The 21,153-nt window shown below is 38.5% G+C and overlaps 1 long non-coding RNA gene across 1 annotated transcript; it reads right to left on the reverse strand.

The window, feature by feature from the left end:
• Window positions 1-73: 73 nt before the first annotated feature.
• On the reverse strand, window positions 74-1,585 carry LOC134624211 (uncharacterized). Its single transcript, XR_010093478.1, has 4 exons — window positions 1,477-1,585; window positions 702-813; window positions 302-390; window positions 74-188 (listed from the first exon to the last, which is right to left on the reverse strand). It is a non-coding gene; the product is annotated as an uncharacterized LOC134624211 (long non-coding RNA).
• Window positions 1,586-21,153: the final 19,568 nt, after the last annotated feature.

The following is a 21,153-nucleotide window of genomic DNA, read 5'->3' on the forward strand; positions in this document are numbered from 1 at the left end:
TTGTGATGCAGCTTTAAAGCTTTTTTAAAAGCATACCGTCTATAGGGAAGACATCAGACTCTGCATGCTGGCGAGATCGCAAAGCTGTGTCGGTTTGTGCCGGAGTGGCGAAAGGTGCCGGAAGCTGGGTGGGGCATTATGATGGTTGCTATCAGTGGGCTGGGGGGCAGACTGCGGAGTGATGAGGGCTGTTTAGAAAAAGATAATTTTTTAAGTATTTAAGAATACAGACAACTTGTCAAAAAAGTTTCCTCGTGTCAGACACAGATATGTACACAGACACTAGACAGTATTTTATTACCTGGTATTTTCACTCGAGGGGCCTGGGGAAACCGTTTTTTTGTAGGCTGCTCATCCTCTGAGTCCGTATATGTGTACAGGGGATTTGGTCTAAAGAAAATAAATTAAAAACGGTCCTAAGTAATTGTAAATATGCTTTTGGCATATTGTTTCCTAAAGTTAGTTTGATTTCTAACAACACACACAGGAAACAGAGACGTGCAAGAAGGTACAGCATACAATGAATTTTTCAAGTGCACAAGTGTACACGGCTTTGCATTTTTAAAAAGTTTACAAACTTCCACTTTTTGGACTATATTATGTGGTGATATTGCAGTATGCAAGCACCACAGATATGTATAAAAGACAAGATCATAAATTCTTAACAATCAAAGATATGTTTGTGAATAAAAAGGTTTTACTTGTGCTTTCTTTTAAGACTGGTCTGGGTTTCTTCTTCGGACTGAAGGTCAGACGTATCACAGCGTTCACGTGGATATCTCTGAAGACTGCGTTCTGCTTCGTGAAATGTGCCTGGAAATACAAACACAATGTATGGCCAGACATACATTACGTGTGGACAAAAGGTGCAAACGCATAGAAAAATCAGCGGTTTCAAAAATACGCTGGTACGTGTGGACGTAGCCTTATTCATTATTCAAGGCACAAACGGAAAGTCATGTACGCGTGCAACGTAAAGTTAGTTGAGCGTGCAACGTACAGTCACGCATGCTGCGTGAGCTTTCAAACTGAGTCTAACGTTTTCGTGTGCGCATTGAAGCGAGTGCTCTCCAATCATCAAAAGTAACAAAGTCATTGAACACGTTTATACAGTTAACTTTACGTTTATCAATCATATATCACAGATTTAGAATTTTTTGTAGTACTAAGTAACTACAGAGCGAAAGTCTGGGTCAAGCGCCGAGGCGACGGCAAGAACAAAGGAAACCTCGAAGCGTTAAAGCTAGCTTTGTAAGGGAATATAACGAAGAAATTATGAAACGAAAATGTTTTCTTTGTTGATATACTTTGTTCGCAGTGCAATTTATTTGTTGCCGGATTGTAAGAAGTAGACACAATTTAAATAACAGTTAAAAAAAAACTCGTTAATGTACAACATTAACAAGTTTTTTTTTACTGTTATTCAAATGCAAACATGGAAATACCGAGTAGGAAAAAAAAATCATTCATTCTTACCTTATACTAATCGTGGTGCAGGCCAGTGCAGTGCATGAACTGATGCCTTCTCCGGTCAATTCCGCTGAGAGTAAATTAAATGTCCCGCTCTACTGTAGAAGACAATGAATACCGGGGGGGGGGGGGGGGGGGGGGGGGGTGTACCAATGTGAGAGGGGTGCTGTGGAATAGTCCAAGTGATCGCTGCTTTAATTTCCCGGTCAACTATACATAAATTGCACGTAGACACGATTTTTTAAAGCTGGTGAACTAGACCAAGTCATTGATAACAAATGAACAATAAATCTACTTTCTCTGGTACTTTATACCCGATCAGTTGCAATGCAATTTAATGCTCAACTACAAATCGATGGTTTTTGATGGTGACCGGAGCCGAATGATCGTCAACTATAAATAGACGTTTTCTCGATGTTGTTGTTGTCACCTGGTCGACTATAAATAGATCAAATATCAATGACAAAAAAACAACGGTGAATCAACATCGTTACAACGTCTCTATAGTAAGACCGTCGGTTTACCACAGTATTTCAATGTTGTTACAACATTGGCATTTCAACCCCGACCATATACGACGGTTCGGATGAAAAATCAACATAGATTCAATGTCGTCTTGCTATCTGGGAGCAGTGGATCACAAAACACAACAGAGAGAGATATTAGGCCCCTTGTGTCAAACAGAGTGATTTATGGCCCCAATAAATTATTCATGAGCTTAGGAAGTAATAAAGTAATAAAGGAAGTAATAAAAATATGATATTCATAAAAAATATGATATTCATAAAAAGTATGATTTTCATAAAATTATGGTATACATCCAAAATATGCTAGTTCATAGCTCATTGCTGTTTCTTCCCCCCACCCCCCAAAAAGAACTAATTGATTATTTAGAATCCGTCTCAGCTCCGGCGGATTTTGGGGCTATGCCTCAGAGAGAGCGAAATCTATTTCTATCAACCAAAAGCAGGTAAAAGTTTTGGCCTGCTAACACCTCGGATTGCCTTTACTTCGGCTGATTGGGGTGTTTTGAGCCCCATCGCGACGCCCGAAGTGCAGAAGAGCCTGCGGGAAACGAGCTCGCAACAACTGCAAACCAGGGATCAACAATAACTCGCCTCGCTTTCCCTATGTGCATATCACTGGGTAAGTGTTAATCTTCCTCTCTAACTACATTTTTGCATTTTCCTTTTGACCATTCTGTCAATCCTTTTCATTTCAAAAAAATATCACAATGGTTTGTAACACGTACAATACACCATCCATCCATCAATTCGCTTCCGCTTATCCTTTTTTCAGGCTCGCGCGGGGTGCTGGAGCCTATCCCACGTACAATACACTTTAAAAATATATATAAGCTCGACTTTAACTCCCGTAAACGTTTATACATTACATGTCTACATCACCTATCATGGCCTCATCAGGTATCTCATATCATCTTGTTATTGTTATGTTATGCTCCTTTGATATTTTGCTAGTTTGGGTGTTTTAAAATCTCTTTTTGTTTTTCTTTATATTTTTACACTCTGATTTAAGCCTGATGTGTTAACCTGATCCCTGCGAAACACCAGCTCTGCGTGGATTTTGACCGCGAGCGACCGGATGTTGTTTCCGGCCTGAGGTTGCCTGAAATGCCGTGAGGCTCGTTTGAAAGATTGCGCCCGAGACCAACTCCGCCTCCAAGGCGTGCCTACCTTTAGCTGCCACCAGTGAGAGCTGGGCTCCACATATCCAATCAGGAGCACGAGGAAGACAGCTTTTGCAGACTCTCCAGAAACATGCAAGTCCTGACCAACTGCTCTGCAACCCAGTGTTTCTGGTCCCCTCACCAACTTCGCTTTTTGAGATATTTTTTATGAACCACCAAAAGAGCCATTTTACCCCCCAGTACAGAAGACTGGATCTGAGGGCAGCAGCGCGGACAATGACTGTGAAGAAGCTATGGCCATTTCATGTCTGGTCTTAGATAATCGTGAGTTATGGTAAAAAGTACATAGTTTTTGCAAGAGGCATACAAGCACTGTGGAAAAAGTAATCGTGTTTAAGTCCTCTAAAACTGTTTTTGTGAACACTTTGCTCCCTACGTTATGCTTTAAAAAATGTGATACATGTAATGTGATCATCAAAGAACATGATTTTCTTATGCTTTTAATAATGTTTCTCCTACACCATGTGTAATTTTTATAGACACCTTGTTCATTGTATCAATGTGTAATTATGTATCTTTGATAAATAAATAAAATATTTAATCTTGTATTTGTGTACTTTCTGGTGATCCAATAAAAAATTAGTCACATATCGCTCTGATAAACACAGATGGCTGAAAGAAATGTTTGATGGAACAAAGGAAACAAGTGTCTTGCTGCTAAACTTTTAAGTCACCATGGTTTAAATGAGAAAATGCTACTAGGAAGCTAGCAGCCCTAAGTCTTTATGTAAAACATGAAAAACTCCGTATCTGTGATATCTACAAAGGTGTACTCATTTCTTTGTTATGGTACTTTACTGTTCCAATGAAACAAAAAGAAAATCTCATTTTAAAGTACATTTTTCGGCCATCCTGACCTATTTTCAGGGGCAAGAATGTTCATGTTAGACTGTGTTTTAAATCAGGTTGTGATCTTAAACTAACTATCACAGCACTGATTTTACAGTAATGTGCAACAGTTGTAATCTCAATTAGAATCCCAAAGTGGCTTTTCTCCAGTCAGTGTTATGGTGAAATTTAACTTGTGCTTTTGTGTAATTGCACATGGCCCATCACAGGGCCCCTTAGTAAGCTGTACAGCAGAGGTTTTCAATTCACTTTTGTCAGAAAACTTCACATTATGAAAAGTTACAGCACAGTTCCTCCAAATGTGTGCTTCTTTTTCAGTCAGCATGCTTTTAGAGCATCTACATCAGTGGCGGAGCGGGGGGGGTGGTTTACTGGGCTTAAACCTGGGTTGTTTTTTCAGAAGCCCGGGGTCTTTTGGAGTGTAATTTTTTCATAGTTAGATGCCTGGCTGACAACTGTATAAAACAAAAAACTACACACAATATTCGAAGCACATAGTGCACATTGTGGGACTTTACGACTGTGCGTAAATCCCCCCTAATATCGGTATGATCCAAGCTCAGGCACTAAGTGGGGCGGGGCAGCTGCTGCCTGCGAGTGCGCTCAGAGAAACGGAGCCAGACAGACAGAGGAGAGCTGAAGTTTGACCAGGTACCAAAGCAAATCATTCGTACTGTACAAATGATGTAAATATGATGGTGTATCACAAAAGATTGATATCAAACTGATCACTTGACCCATGTTACGTTACTTGCTCTTCAAGTGAATCAACAAATGGCGAAATGAAAAGCCGAACAACAACAATGCTGTTTCTTTAGAGAGTCTTAGCTTACATGTGTGTTTATTTCATATTTTCAGTTGTTACCCTCCACGGCTAAATAAATCGGTTTCAGTAATGCACTGATATGCAACAATGGACATAAGGAGCTTCTTTCAAAGAAAAAACTCAGGTAGATGTTATTTTATATATTATGCTTTGTATGTTGTTCAGTATATTTCTATGCAAAACAAGAGGAACTTCAATACACAGCAGTATATTCACAGTTTAAACCAGATATTGACATACACTTTATGGAAAACACAAGAACATTTTTTTACTGTACAACATCAACTTAGAGTAAACTTGTTTTGTTTTGGATAAATAAATATTGAAATATCTTTTGAATTAGTTAAATGTCAGAATAAAAAGAGGGAGCTGTCTATTTTTTTATCACTTTCATCAAATTTAGGAGTACATATACACTAAGGTTATTGTTAATTTATAAGAAAACTCCAGACGATTCCATTCTGAGCTGAAGAAGCTTCTGATAGGTTAGTAGAGTCCATGTGAGTAAATTGGTGGCACAGCTGTGGATGCATATAAGACAACACACAGAGCCTGTTTCTGTGACATGGGAAAATCAAGAGATGTCAACCAAAACATCAGGAAAAGAATTGTTGAGCTCCATAAGTGTGGCTCAATTTTGAATACAATTTGGTGCCATTTGCAATTAAGAAATACAGATAGTTTCTCTCTTTACTCTTAAAGTTAACAAATATGTTTTTTTTATATTCATCAATCTAAAAAAAGTAAACATTTAGTCTGATTTGATGTTACAATTAAATAAGTGTTTGTGTTTTTATCTGAAGAGTTTATAAATATCTGGTTTCAACTGTATATTTGATGATTGTCAGCACAGAGAGGGAGAGAGAGGAACAGAGAAGGAGACGGAGAATGAGGACAGAACAGAGATGGAACAAGAGCAGGTGAGACACACATGTTAGTCAAATGGTTGTTTACCAAAAGTATCACCGTATCATAGGTACTCATGTATCTCGTACCTAGTTTTTCTTTTTAGGTTTATTATTTTTCAAATTCTATATTTATTAAGTTATGCAGGCTTGTTTGCACAACAAGGCTAAATGATTATATAAACTTTTCTCAATCTAAATAGTGTACTTCGGTAGAATTAAAAAATAAGTGTAGTGCAGGTCTATGATGATTTTTAGTGCTACTATCATCTAGTTCTGATTCTAGTTCTGTCTTGGTGAGATCCTAAGTAATCCTGATTTTGAACTGTTGTAGTCCTGTTTTACTTCTGGATTTGTTCTGGGTCTGGTTGACACCCCCCCCTCCCTCCTTTATTGTACACTGTGAATCAATGCAAGTCTTTCTAGATAGACAGATCTTTAATAATCCCTCAGGTAGGTTCCTCTGGGACAGTCACAGATAGAGACACCAATTCTGACGTCCTTTGAAAGTTTTCATCACTCGTCATGTACACAGATGTTAATTCTACATATTCCTAGTACTGAACTCTAAATCAATATGAAGAAAATGCTCCTACTAATCTGCATATATATTGATATCAAATCCTTTTCCAGCACATGGATAAATCTCTATAAATCTTTCAGTCTGATCAGAATGGGCACAGTGTTGTTATTGCAGCACTCCCTGATGTTTAAAATGGACATTTAGCTTTTCAAAGTGCTTGTGTGTAGGATTGTGTTTCCTTCCTTTGTGCAGTTCTTACAGTAAACATGTTTGAATGTTTCCTGTTCCCCTGATGCTTCTTCCAGTTGTATAAAGTTGGTTTGAATAACATGTTCTTATAGGTTTCAATGAACTTCAAACTGGGATCCACTTACAAAACTGTCTCATTTTATTGGAACGATCCACATTTGCATCCATTTACGGTACATTTGACATCAGGTCTGAACTCGTTTGTACACTACACTGACCCCACTCGCCCCATTTCTTCATCCACTTCTTGCTCTTGTGGTTTTTTACCATCTAAAGGAGTCTTTGTGCTGCTGCAGGCATCAGTAAATCTGACCCCAAATGTTTCTTTTTCTTTAAACTCAAACCTGATGTTTCACATGCTCTTCTCCTATAAACGACCTGCAGAAATCAGCAGGGTCACAACATGTGCTGAATTAAGATGCACATGTTGGGTTGTAGTCCATCTTCTGCATATTGTAGTTTCAACATGGAGGACATTCTGGATCACTTTGTTAAGGTGAGACTAGTGTGAGGCTGTTTGGATTCTCAGTCCAACACTTTTTTGTTTTCCAAAATCTTCTTATCACTTCTGTTTGACGTTTAGTCAGCTGTATAAAAACCAAGGAGGAACCCACTCGGGGGATTAATAAAGTTTTATTTTATCTAATCTAATCTAATAACTTTAATCTCAGCCAAGCCGATTTACTCACGAACAAACAAAACACTGAAAAAGCCCAACAATAACATTTTCAGGTTGTCTCAGGTACTTATATACTACGTTTAACCTGAGTAGCGAAAGTCCGCAGTGATCTGAAAATGATGTGCCGGGAGTTGTGCCGTTGTAAGCGGCTTCAGTGACCCTCGAGCTCCCGGCTCGCTATCGAGCTGGTGGGTAGCAGACATCTCCGAAAACGTCAAAGCACTTTTACAAATATGCGATATCTTGATAAACCGAGCAGATATTTGATGTTTAAACAGCTACTTTCTCACCTGAAAATATGTTACAAGTTTATTTTGTGACCCAGAAAAATGAATAAGAGTAATTTTAAAACGTAGTACCGGTCGCCATTGCCGGTAACTAGAGTTTGGCTGGGCGGCGCTATCAATTCTGGGATATGGTGGGCAAAGAAGGATACATCAGACCCATCCTCAAATTCGGAGAAAATGAGGACCCATTTGTCGGCTGCATTCGGAGCAGCCTATGAATTTGGACAGCTTTTGGCGCGTCGCTGTGACGTAATCGGTCTACAAATGCGGCCTCAGGAGGAGGCAGCCCATCAATATGCAATTGATTATATACCTCTAAGCATCTCCGCTGGAGAGACTCTAAGCTCTGGTTCTTTATATTTACAAAAACAGCAGGAGACAGAGAGCGGACTTTGTAAATGAATATTTTTTATAGATGTGTGTTAAATATAAATACAACATGTCAGTCTTAAAAATACTGCGCCACAAACTGTTGGCTCTGCTCCAACTGGTAGTAGTATTACAGAACAGATAAACATCATTGTGGTTCACAAAAACTTAACTCAGAACTTAAACCAGAAAAAAAGTTAAAATAGAAATAAAAACTGAATAAAAAAATTAAAATACATTATTCAGAATGATCAGTGAAATGATTTTGGAAAACTCAAACTGAATAACATTTTACAGGAAATGTCCTGTTAGTGTTTTTTAGTTTGGCTAAAAAAAAAAAGGAATAAAAATGAAAAACTTGCCTTATTATTCTTTGATAAACATTTATTTAAATGTTGGATGTCTCTGTGAGTCACTTTCAAAGAGTTCAGTTTTTATTATAAAATCTGCATTAATCTAAATCAGTCTAGCAAAACTATAGCAACTGCTGTCTGTGGATATGTTTTGGGTTTCAGCTGCCTCAGATGTCTTCCTTCATTTGTCTGTCAATCACTGAGATCGTTTAAAGATGTGTATGTAGCTTTCACAGTGTTAATTTAAAGATCTCACCCTCTTTGTTTTCAGAGACAGCAGATGGAGGGAGAGCAGAGGACTGTCTGATTTAAATGAACTGCTTAATGTTGATTCAACACGTCAGGCCTCTGTCAAAAATATAATGAACTGTTGGCTCTGCTCCAACAAACTGTTCACACTGAAACAAAGATGGAAGATAAAACAGGTTTTACGTTTCTCAGACTGAAGAAAAGTTACTATATTAAATTTAACACATTTTTTAAATAAATCAATAAAGGTGCTTACATATCAGTGACAAGTTTTATATTAATAGTATAAGTTGAGCAGTGACATTAAAGAACTTTTGCTTTTTTCTTGGTGAGAATAACATTTTGAAGAAAGAAATATCAGTTTTTAGTTTAAGTTACATTAACATGTAGATATTGTTTGAAGGCTTTTAGAAAGGTGTCCTCAAATAAAATGCGTTGTTGTTGTTGTTGTTGTTGTTGTTGTTGTTGTTGTGTCGTCTGTGGAAGCGGGGGAGAGGAGCTGCTGCTCTCACTGACACACTGAATGCAGCAGTAACTTAACTGAACTAACTTCAGTAACAGTTACTGAAGTAACTGCAGCAGTAACTCCACAGTAACTGCTATCAGATTGACAAATCTGTTTGACCATAACAGTTATAGTGTCAACAGCTGTTGGAGGTCAGGGTTCTTTATAATTACAGTGCAGGTGTATACATGTAGTATAGAACTGAATTAAACATGCTGACTTCTGTCTGATTAAAAATCCTCATTTACAAATATTGGATCTGCTTCAATATGAAGTAATTATGACAACAACACAAAGGTTGTTAGATCTGATATTCAGACTGACTTAATTAGACGAAACAAAATTATTATATTAAATGACTGAAAACATTAACAGGTAATTAGTATAGGTGTGTCAACAGGCAAAGTCAAATGTTGAGACAGAAGAAATGTGGTGTTGATGTTAACATCATTTAACGAGATTAACACTGACAGCACTAGATAATACAAAATACCAGTTATTGGTTTCTGTTTGTACACAGACATAATTTGAGTCAAAGTGCAGATTTCAGTGTCTCTCTGTGTTCAAAGTGTTTGAGCTTAGCTGTCCCTCTGATAGACTCATTTCTAATTGTGTCCCTGTTGGTCACTCCCAATGAAAATCTTAGCATCTCTAACTGCCAATTCCAGCTTTTGTGGAGAGGGGAGGCAGTACGGATCAAAGATCTGCAACTCCTAAACTTCTAATCCTCTTTAAATTAAAGCTACGCAGTCAACTGAAAATGAAAACAAACTGCTGTTATTGTGAAAATCTGCTCTCCTTTGGTTTGCTCTCCACAATTGTCCAGAAATTACAGAAACAAACTGTCACTTCTTATTTTTCTTGTTAACAGTGAATCTCGGTGTGTGTCAGTGAATGCATCGTGTGTGCTTCAGGCTCCATCTAGTGGACTGATAGCAGAGCAGCTGATGGCAGCTTCCTCTGCCTCACACTGCTGTCTGACTGCATTCAGCTGACACTGAGATGAAGCAGGAAAGAAGCAGCTGATATTTGGACAGCACACATGATGAAAGGAGGATTTCAGTTGATGTGCACATGAATGATTTGTGTTTCCTCTGCAGGTAGAAAGTGTGTGTGAGCTGAATTGAGCAGCATGGATCAGTGTGAGGACAGAGAGGAGGGAGTCCCTCCCTCTAAAAGCACTCTGTGTGGGGAACATGAGAGCCAGACCAAAGCTCAGAGGTGAGATGACCATCTCTAACTGTCCATGACTCTTCTCCATGTCACAGCTCAGCACTCACATCACTGCTCCATCATTATTCACATAAACCAACCTGGGCCTGAACTGTGGCAGGAGTCTAAAGAAGACCTCTTTGATTTAAAAGTCGAGCCTGTGTCTGCTGCAGAGAGGTGAGCTGTTAGTAACATGAACTCTTTGATGTCAGTTTGGTGTCTGATTTAAATGAACTGCTTAATGTTGTTTCCTGATTTCTAAACTGCATCTCAAACGAAGTCACTACAAGGAATACCTTTATCCTATAAAACATGTCCAACTTCTACAGCTTACTGTATGACCATCAATAGTCCTACACAGCATAAATGACTGTTTATATCTGGGTGGCGCTCTGTTCTTACACTGTCAACACTAGTTTGGAGTTTCCTTCTGCTCATGCTCAGCCTACAAACCAGTTTCTCTTTGAGATGATGAAGCTATTCTAAGATTCCATCAGCTTTAGTGGCTGCAAACAAAAACACATTTTTCTTCTCTAACAGGATCCATGGGAGACCTGCTGGACCTGAACCTGGACGCAACTGTATGTCTGTCATGTCCCCCAGATTACCTTACGTCTTTAGAAGAAATGCGGTCTCTGAACTAAGGAGGTGAGCTGTTAGTAACATGAACTCTTTGATTTAACTGTTTAATGTTGTTGGATATAAACTGCAGTGCAAACATGCCATTTTCTTTAATCCCATTTTAACTGTCTCTTAAAAACAAGCCTTTGGTTTGTAAACAGCGGAAAATCCACTTCAGCAAACAGGAAGTGATGCTCGTGCTCATGTTTTCTTCCATCAGTCATGTTAGGCTGGATGTTGGAGAAAGTTAGGGTAAACTCAGTTAAGTAAAAACACTTACACTCAAAACTCAACCTGACCATCAGAACTTGCTTCTTAAATTGCATTCAGTCTGAACGCTAGTTTTCAGAGAAAAGCATGCTGTTGTTTGGCTTTAATGCAAAGAAGACAGGTTTCTATCAGGAAATTAAAGCACGAGACAGTTTCTAAAGAAATTAAATATCAGCTGTTTCAATACACTCAGTAATGCATAATTGTGTGGATGTGTCTTTAAACACAAAGGAATCATCTTCTGCTGTTCAGTTGGATTAGTTACCTTTGATGCTTGAATCAATCCAATTATCAGTACTAGGAATTCAATTCTTTTTTTGCCCTGAAATGATCAAGTGTAAGCTTGTTCAGTTTAGATATGTTTGGACTATGGGCCAAATTTAATAAAGAGGCAAAAATAATATGCATGTATCATCCCAAAATAGTATTTATAGGTTTGGCTATTTTTATGAATGATTTACAAAAGTTTATACTGTTTTCTAAACAGAGACTCAGACAGGTCATCTCAATATGCATTTTGAGTTCAAGAAAAAAAAAAAAAGTTTTTGGGGTTTTTGCTTTGTTAAATATTGACAGAAGCAGTAACCTGCATGCTACATATCATAGTCAATTTGTGTGCTTGATTCATCTCAGGTCATCGTAGTCTAAAGAAGTTGTAAAGAAAAGCATCTGGACTTCCATAAGTTAACATAAAGAAGTCCAGAAACTTTTCTTTTCAAGCTCCATAGATTTAAAATCTCCTCCTTATATTTTGCTCTTTAAGGAGCTCTGAGTAATATATATGCAACATGGTCGGTCACAAAAAACTTTGACTCTTACATGATTACCTCTTGCATCCAATTATGGCCAGCACATGCATGGTTTTAAATAAAGGTTTTAAATAAAAAAAAATAACAAAGCACATTAGTCCCTCGCTATAATGCGCTTAACCTTTCGCAGCCTCGCTGTTTCGTGGAATTTTTTGTCTGCAATTTTGCATGCTTTTTTTTTCTTTTACAGAGCATTGTGTTCTGCATCTTGGCTGGAGACCATTGTCAATCAATCTTCTTGTTACGGGTTCGAAATTGAGGATGAGAGCAAAACAATGATAGTCCAGAAGAGGTCGTTCAAACAATTGATTTTAATGAATGCACGCTGCGTGGAGAGGTGTAAACTGCAAAACAGTTGTACATCTCTACCCAAAATACACTCTAGATTGCTTTTATAACATCAGGGTATTGTGACGCCCCTTCTTGCGTTTACAAGCACATAATTTGCATGTACAGAACATTCATGTATTTAAAGAATTAAATGCAAACACAGAAGTTCCTCCTTGTGGCATACTCTTAAGAATATGGTGATGATCTAAGGCCTTTGAGGTCACCATGGACTGGACATCCTTCCGTCACCTGTAACTAGGCAAACTCAAATCCCACAAGAAGCTGAATACATTCAGGCCTTTGCTCAGCTACTATTTTGCTGTACCAATATACTCAGCATATGAGTTATGATACATATATATTTAACTCACTCATTTTAAAGTAGTTATAACTGCACCTGTAATAAAAATGTTAATATTTGATTATGATAACCCCTATAATATAAATTATAACATAATGCCAACAGCTTCAATAAACACTTTGATGAAATGATAATTAATGCAATGATAAGATGATGGTTATGTAAAATAATCCATGTAATTCCACAATTCCCTCTTTTGACATTCCAATCAGGAATGTCACCACACTTCGTGTTGCATCACTCCCTGCTCGGCTCTATGGGTTCTAAGTTCATCCTATAGATGCCCTCAACCCAGCCAGGGTTCACAACCCATTACCTTTACCAACAGTCCTCTTACACAAGGAATGATACAACAACCAGCGATGACCAACATTCCCAAAAATACAGCCAATGAACATATCACTGACATAGCCACACCTTTCCCTTGTCCAAACACAGATGTCATCCAGGACGCCAGCGGATTTTCGATACCTGAGTGCTCATGCATTGTTTTAAACAAAATCTTCAGACCCACGAGAGCTCAGGTTACTGAGCCATCTTGGGCAGTATTAATATCGATAAAAGTGCCGCACATGTCTCCAAACATGGCGCATACGCCTCCCCTCTCACATCAAGGGTCATTTGATTTTACACTCCTATCAGCAAACTCGGACCCAATTGTTCTTCCAACCCCATCATGGCGTCCCTGGTGAGGTTAGAGAGTCTCAGCAGGTTTTAGTGAACCAAATGCGGTCAAAATTTTGATTAGGCGTTACCCAAAGAAATATACTCTCAAATCCTGCAGCTATCAGATTTACCAGCTTGTACTCGTCTGGAACTCCCCTAGGCACTCCTATGGAGTCTACCCAGGTCGGTGAGTTTAGGCCAGGATCATAAACATGTGTACTCTAGGTCCCTCTTTTGGCCAAAATCTGTCTCTTCTGTCTGGCAGCTAAAGTTCGCGAGTTGTGTTATGGAATAGTCTTTACCTGGTTTCTAATCAGCATGAGTGGAGCTCCCAGTCGCTCTGTAGACAAACGTGGCCTGGCTAAAGCACAGGCAACATAATCAGATACATGTTGTTCTCTAGCATTTCGAGCCACCCAATCAAGCCAGAGGTTACTGTCCTTGAAACCAGTGACACGCTCGATTAAATCCTTAAGCTCCAGTCTAGAGTAATCTGTGGTCAGAAATACTCTCCCTTTTGGTTCCTGTTGCTTTTGAGCTACTGCTCTCAAAGTTAGCATCTGATCAGTCAGAATGGTGATAGAACTTTCTGCGAGCGGCTTAGACTTTGGATCAACTAAATTTACCTAAGCATATCATGGGGTGATTGCAGACCTGTACATCATACGCTCTCCAACTACTATTATCTCCTGTACACTTAATGACGTTACACAAATCAAACGTGAATGAGCTGGTAGACCCTTTAACATAATTCAACTCTATGCCATTATTGCTGCTGAGACACTCATCACCTTTACCTGACACCTCGCGCTTTTGTCTTTTTACCGATCCCGTTTTAGCAACTACAGTCTCAGGAAGTGCTGGACTGGACTGGCCTCCGTGTTCAGACAAGGGTCTGGAGTACCCTGCAAAATATAAACAGTATACAACACAGCCATGGTTAATATTATTGCATACAATAAACATGTAGTGGTAAGGAACATTTTAATAAGTTTCTTAGCCCATAGAGATTTTTATTTTACTCCTGTGCTTGACAGGATAAGGGAAGTTGTTTTTTGTTTTGTTTTGAAATTCTTCCCTTCTGTGTGTGTGTCTACATAGGTAAGCATATTATAATCAACATAACATCCCTGATTTGCAAATTATTTTCTGCCCCCGCTGCAGGGCAACATCATGTGGTGGTGAGTCCATGTTGGCTAGTTTAATGCAGATATGTAACAGTTTCTTGATTCCATGGCCCACTCATAGTTGCGCAGTGTCAATGTATGTGGAGAGTTCAATACACATTTCTTGGCTAATTATTTTCCCAATAAAAGTGAAATCATACATTACATTTGATTTCACTTATATATTATCATGTTCTGGGCTCTATCCATTATATTAACTTTATTCAATCTCAATACTCTTTATGTGTGTGAGCAACGCTTTTAGTTTTATTAAACACAACCCCAGTAAAATACACACCATCCCCATGTCAGCCTGACTCTCCGCTAAAAAACACTTCAAAGTTTTCTATCTGGATTTACGCCTCTTTTGGCTTCAAGCATATACATAACATGCAAAAGTTACTGTTAATGCCCGTTAAACAAGTTTCCATTATCTACAACATTTTGTTTCACCCGGCTCACCCTCACACGTTTCCTGTTCACTTATTGCATATTTATCTTTAACACCTTTTACCTCAGTAGTTGCTAAGCAGAAACAAAGCAACCTGTGGTCCACCTTTACCCTGTAAAATAAACCCCTGTCATGTTTGTGTCTGTAAGCATGTTTTGCATTCATTCGTTACACTCCACGCCATTCCTGCAAATTAGGAGCTGTAGAATTGAAAGCTGCATCAAGTCCAGGCCTCTGGCCTGGCCTATATATAAATCATGTGTGTTTGTAAGCGTGCATGCAATTCACCTGCTATGTTCTCATCTTCCCTCAACATGTATCACCTGTAAATAGAGACATCACTGTTATGACCAACATATTCAATACTATTAAAATAATACAGTACAACATATTATTAATACAGCCATCCTAAGGCAGATTATATGATAGCAATAAAAAATCTCTAAATCCCCAATCCCAACAGGTCCTGCTTTTAAATCTTCCCTGACTTTCCCTTCAAATTCTGCTTTCTTAGTACAATAATTAGGTCCTCCTAATCCCATTAAATCTGCCATATTGATTCCTTCATGTGTAAGTGTCAGATTTCGAGCATCTAAAACTTTACTCAGTCTCTGTTGTGCTAATGACGTCATAGTGAACGCCTGCAAGTTCACCTAAGCCACCACACTATGTGTAGTCAGAACTTTTAGTGAGTGTTCTCTCCCTACATGTACTGTTTCCTATATTATTTTGGCAACCCCTGCTGCATGCTGTGCACATTTAGGGTGCCTTGCTTCTGTTGGACTCAACCTCATGCTATCCTACATAAATACCTGTCTTAAGAGAGACCTCTGCACAGCTCAGACGCCAGTTGCAAGAGCTCTCTAACATTAGAATCATCATCTGTGACTTATATAGTGTTATTTCGGTACTTTATACTTCACACATTTTGAACGTTGTTTATATGGGGAGTTCCTCTTTTTGTGTCTATATTTATTAATATGCCTTGTGCACTAAAGCTTCCTGTTTTTCAGTCTGGCTAAGCACTTGTTTGTGAGTAAAAACTGGCCTTGCTCGACAAGCCTTCATAGCAGATACACATTAGAAATGCTTCATATATACAGAGAAAAACCCAATAATCCACATTTCACTATTTTGTTCTTCGGTTCAGATTTGGATTCTGTATTGTTCTTTATTTGTTATTATTTATATTCAGATTGTTTTTTGCTAGTCTTGGTTTCTTATTGTCTATTTGGGAGCTGACATAGTCTCTATAAATGAACTTCTTTTGGTGGAGTAGCATCAGGAGAGAAGCTCCAGAGAGGCATCTTCCATGTTAAACACTAAAATATAACATAAGAGATCTTCTCAACGTGTTGTATATTTTTAATATTTCCTTATTATTTTGTCATAAAATAAATCAACCAAATAACTTAAGCTGTGTGACAGCACCTTGCGTTTACGCCAGGCTGTGAGCTGCCCTGAAGCTACACCCCCTTTTACCCCATTTAATTTCTCAATCTTAGTTTAAACTATTCCTGACCTTCTCCTTCTCTCGTCTGATCATCTCAAGTACGTCCTGTACCAAATTTGCTTCCTCTTTTCAAGTCCCACATTTAATTTCAAGCTCTAAACTCAGAGCTGAAGTTCCCCTTTTCTAATTCTGTATGTTCTACAAGAGAGCAAGTCGGTAAACAAGTTTATCATCACAAAGGTTGTTAGGTACAGGTCACATAGACATTTGCTTATTACCCCTAAAACAGCACATTTCATGTAGCTAATCGCATATATTAACACCCCCCTTTTTGTGACACATCTCATGTGTTACAAAATCAAAATCCTTCACTCAGGTTTGGGAATTAAAGCAAAAGTTTACTCCTATCGCATTATGTATAAATGCTCCAGAACTTCAAACCTGTGTGTTACCCAGAACATCACCTGTTATACTCACCTTCTCCACTTATGATCCCACCTGTGTTATAAAACAAAAGTTAAACCAGAACAATTATCAGTCATGTGTTCAACCTGAGTCCAGTCTTTTATCAGGGTCCAGTCGGTCCAACCTATGGTCTGCCTGGTCCGTCCATTCACCTGTCCATTCCCACACATTCACTCACACGCATCAACATCCGGTAGTAGTAAACGTCCACACAAATAATCACATTTTCCACTCTCTGCAAACTCAGTTTATTTATATAATCATTTATTTTCTTTTTAGTTGTTTCTAGGAAAATATTTCTTGATACTTTTGGACTGGATTGGCTCGCTGCAATCCTTTTAGACAGGGACCCACAATCTGTCCCATTGTAATTCGGAAAAGGTCACCTTACTTTTTGTTCTCCTGAGACTATTGTCGGCGCCGTTATTCATTGTTTTCTTTTGCAGGCCTGCTTAGAACAAAAATGAGAAAAAAGAGAGCTGAGTATTAGCTCATCAAAGTACCAAACAAAATCACCTGACAGGTTTTTTCTTTATAAGTGCACTGTTACAAAACCCCTTAAACATGTCCATGTTTATTAAAACTCCCTCTTTAAAATAAAACAACCTCAAAAATCTTCTACAAACTTAAATTTCACCCATAGAACACACCCAAAACGTAAAAAACTACACCGTTTCGTACACAATATCCCCCTTTAAGCATTTTACCAAACTCACCTTCAACCTTAACATATAAGCACGTTCTCACAATATGTCAACACTAATTTATACACCTCTTAATCAAATTTGCACCTCCTAACAATCTACCCCTCCTTTAAGGCCTCAATCACACACACAGCAACCTCCTCTGTCATCAGTCACATAAGCTCCTTAACTAATTCTCATATTCAATCACATCTCAACAACTTAACTTGGCAAACGAAATACATGATTACACTTCATCACATTATTTAATTATTGTCAATTTCTTCCTATACTAATCCCTTGTTTTGATCAATCAGTGCAAGAGCACTCCTAAGTCACCCTTTTCAACTATTTCAACCACTTTATTAAACATTCACACCATTCTATCACTCATACAAGTAGCAAGCCGATCTTCATTGTGTATGTTTGTGTGTGCTATTTTGCATATATGGCTTCACAGTCTCACAGACACTTTCCCATTCTCCAGTTAAAGAGTCAGTTTTCTCCGTCCCCGAATCACTAACCCAAATTTTACTTCCCCACCTTAAATCACAGCCCTCCTGGTCTTCCACCACCAGTTAGGGCTTGCTGTCAGGTTCCTGGACACTGTAAACAATTCAACCAGAAACTTGCCTTAACATATCCATTCATGTTAACCTGTAATTTCTTCAGACTCCTTTATCTGGAGAATTGGTGCGGGTCTGCTGTACTCCTGAAAATAACAAACTAAAACATTTTCATTATTATCACGGACGCCTAAACGACCCATTTCTCATTTTCTATTCAAAAATACCAATTATGTCATGTATGTAAGCGTGTTCTTCCTTGCGTTATGTGGTCATGTAAATGCAGTGTAAGCTGTTTTCTTCATTGCATGCCTTCATTGCGTTCTTCATTACATTCTCCTGTATTCATGTCAATATACACTAAGTGTAAGCTGTTTCTTAATTGCATGCCAGGTGATCATCTTAATTAAGTGTAAGCAGTTTCTTCATTGCATGAGTGTAAGCTGCTTCTTCATTGCATCCTTATGTATTCATTGCATTTTCATGTATTCATATTTAATCTATGCATCTTTTCACTGAGCTCTAGATTCAAACTATCTCACTTCTGATTCGTTTCAAAAATAATCTCACATGTAACAATTTGTATATGTGTGTTTTCTATTCATTAATATAGTTGTCAGTTATTTTGATTATCTTTACCTTTTGTATTGTTTACCTCTTTGTTGTGATGTGGTGGACATCCCTAAACGATCCCGAGTTCAGGGTTCATTTTCAATCCAATCATCTCCTATCTTCTCGCAGTCAAACTCGTCCAGCTTCATCTCTCACTGGTCCTTTTCCATTCACAGTGTCCTGTTCGGGCTTCAGAGCTCCAGCAAACACAGTCTGTTTCTTCTCTGTTTTGATCTTTCAGTATTTCCTCTTCCTTCAGTCTTATTTTCATTTGCTCTGTTTTCTTCTCCATTCATTTTTTCTGTCTTTTCTTCCAAGATTGCTCCAAGCTTGGCAAATATGTCAGTCAGTGCCTTCAAGCAGACGTATCACGCTGTTCTTCACCAGCATGCATGTTGCATCTCGTGCTATCTCCCATGCTGCTGGACTCATCAGTCGGTGTCAGTGTTACTGCTTTCGCCTGCACTGTCTTTTAGCTTCCGTTACTTCTTCACGTCCACGATGTTCTATCGGTCTTCATCAGGAAATTGGCTGTCCTTTGCGTTTCTTCTCGGGGTCAAGGACAAAGTGAGAGGTCAAGCTGCACAATTTCAAGCCAAAGACTGGCTTATTTTCTCCCAATTCTTTTAATCTACTTTTCTGCTGCTGAACTCAAGGTTGCAAAGTTGAGAGAGTCCACCTGTATTGGCACACTAAAGCATATAATTAGTATCATATTCATTTTTATCTTAAAACCTCCCTTTTTGCTTCATCTGCCCAGAGTTAAATCTCTCTCCCTACCCTGGGTGCACACTTGTCACCGTGAGCTTCCCTTTTATGGGCATGCATTTCCTGTCCCAGACACACACACACGGTTTCCTGTTTCTACAGCTTCTGCAGAGACTTCCTTTTAATAATCAGTCTACAAATAATCAGTAATTCTATCTAAAAACCATATGCCTTCATTTCACTCACACACATTGAAATAGCGCTCTTTCACTTCTCCACACACATCACCATTCTTTAGGTCAGTTTTGTAGCATCAGTCACACAATCATTTCTTGAGTGGGTGTACTAAGTGCATATACTTATGTGTTTTTAAACAGAAAAATAAAGTCAACCTCTCATAACATCACTCAAAGTCAAATATCTTCATAGTCCCAAAAGCAAGCATATTATTTCCCTAGTCAAAAGTCAAACCGTTACTCATAGTAATTTTCATCTCACCGCCTTTGTGTTTTGAGTCATGGTCAGTGGCCCCTATTTCACAGCAAACACGCACCTCTGTTTCAACCAGCCCTGTCTGACCATCCGTTATTGGAGTCAACACAAGACTAAACGTAAAGCCAGTCATATCTCTGCTATCTTCTTCCAAAACTCCATGGTCTGTTTCCTCCATGGAGTGTACAGGTTACATTACAAAACTACATTTGAAAGCCAATCGCACACATGCAAAATGAGACAGACATGTATCATAAAGTAGTCATCGTATTTAACAACCGTAATGCCAACAAAGTAGAAATAAAAGCAATTCTTCCCTTAAAACACCAATATACGTCGTCCTTCACCCAGGCTCTGCAGTCAGTCATTAGCCACTCATTAGTAAACAGGAAATGTCACTCTAAATAAGTCACAGGCATCTCATTTACATAGACACAGACACACTCTCAAAATAACCAGCCTGCTGCAGTGCCTGTGGCAGACAGAGCCTATATACAAACATAGAAATTATAACACAGAGACGTCTGATAAATTAAATAATATTTACAAGGCCTTAAATTGCACAACCTACATAATTTAGACAAAATTTGAATTAACCCTCCAAGGGACAAACTCTAAGTTTTTGATAATCAATCACAGTCTCAGTTCCAAACTGTATCTGGTCTAATCCCTAAATATCCTAAGTAAATTTAAAAGCATCCAACGCCCAGCTCCAAGCTTTACTGCCCAAAAAAGTGCATAAACCGTTCCAAACGGCAAAGTGGTCCAACCACTAGTTATTCTGGAGTGCCCCAAGCTCCACAGTGACCAACTGACTATCCCTCATAGAGGACGGAGTCTAAGCGTCCCCGACTCCGGCAAGCGTTACCTCTGGGCGATGCACTTCCTAGAACTTCCCACAGTTCCGTCCTACAGAAATTTACTTGTATTTTAAAGACATCCTATGAAACCACAAAACCGACTGTATTGATGTCCAAGCCCAGCTTTATATTCAATTATAACTGTATGACCATATACAGATTTCAAATGACCTATATCCTAAATTCAGTAGTCCAACTACTTTTAACTTGTCCTTTTCCTATTTCCGTTACTTTTACCTATTCCTATTTAGTAGTCCAACTACTTTAAATTCTCTTTCCTTAGCAGTCCAACTGCATTTCCTTTAATCAGTACTGTCACTTAACCTTACATTATCATTACTTCAACTTCAATTCTCATGAGATTTTCACCAAAATCAAAAAACAGACCTTTACCAGTAATTTTCAGTGAGTAGACTTTCAATTTGTTTTCAAATCCAATTCAGCACTGTTTGGAAA

This window comes from Pelmatolapia mariae, linkage group LG3_W, assembly GCF_036321145.2.
Source record: "Pelmatolapia mariae isolate MD_Pm_ZW linkage group LG3_W, Pm_UMD_F_2, whole genome shotgun sequence".
In the NCBI taxonomy this organism is placed as follows: domain Eukaryota; kingdom Metazoa; phylum Chordata; class Actinopteri; order Cichliformes; family Cichlidae; genus Pelmatolapia; species Pelmatolapia mariae.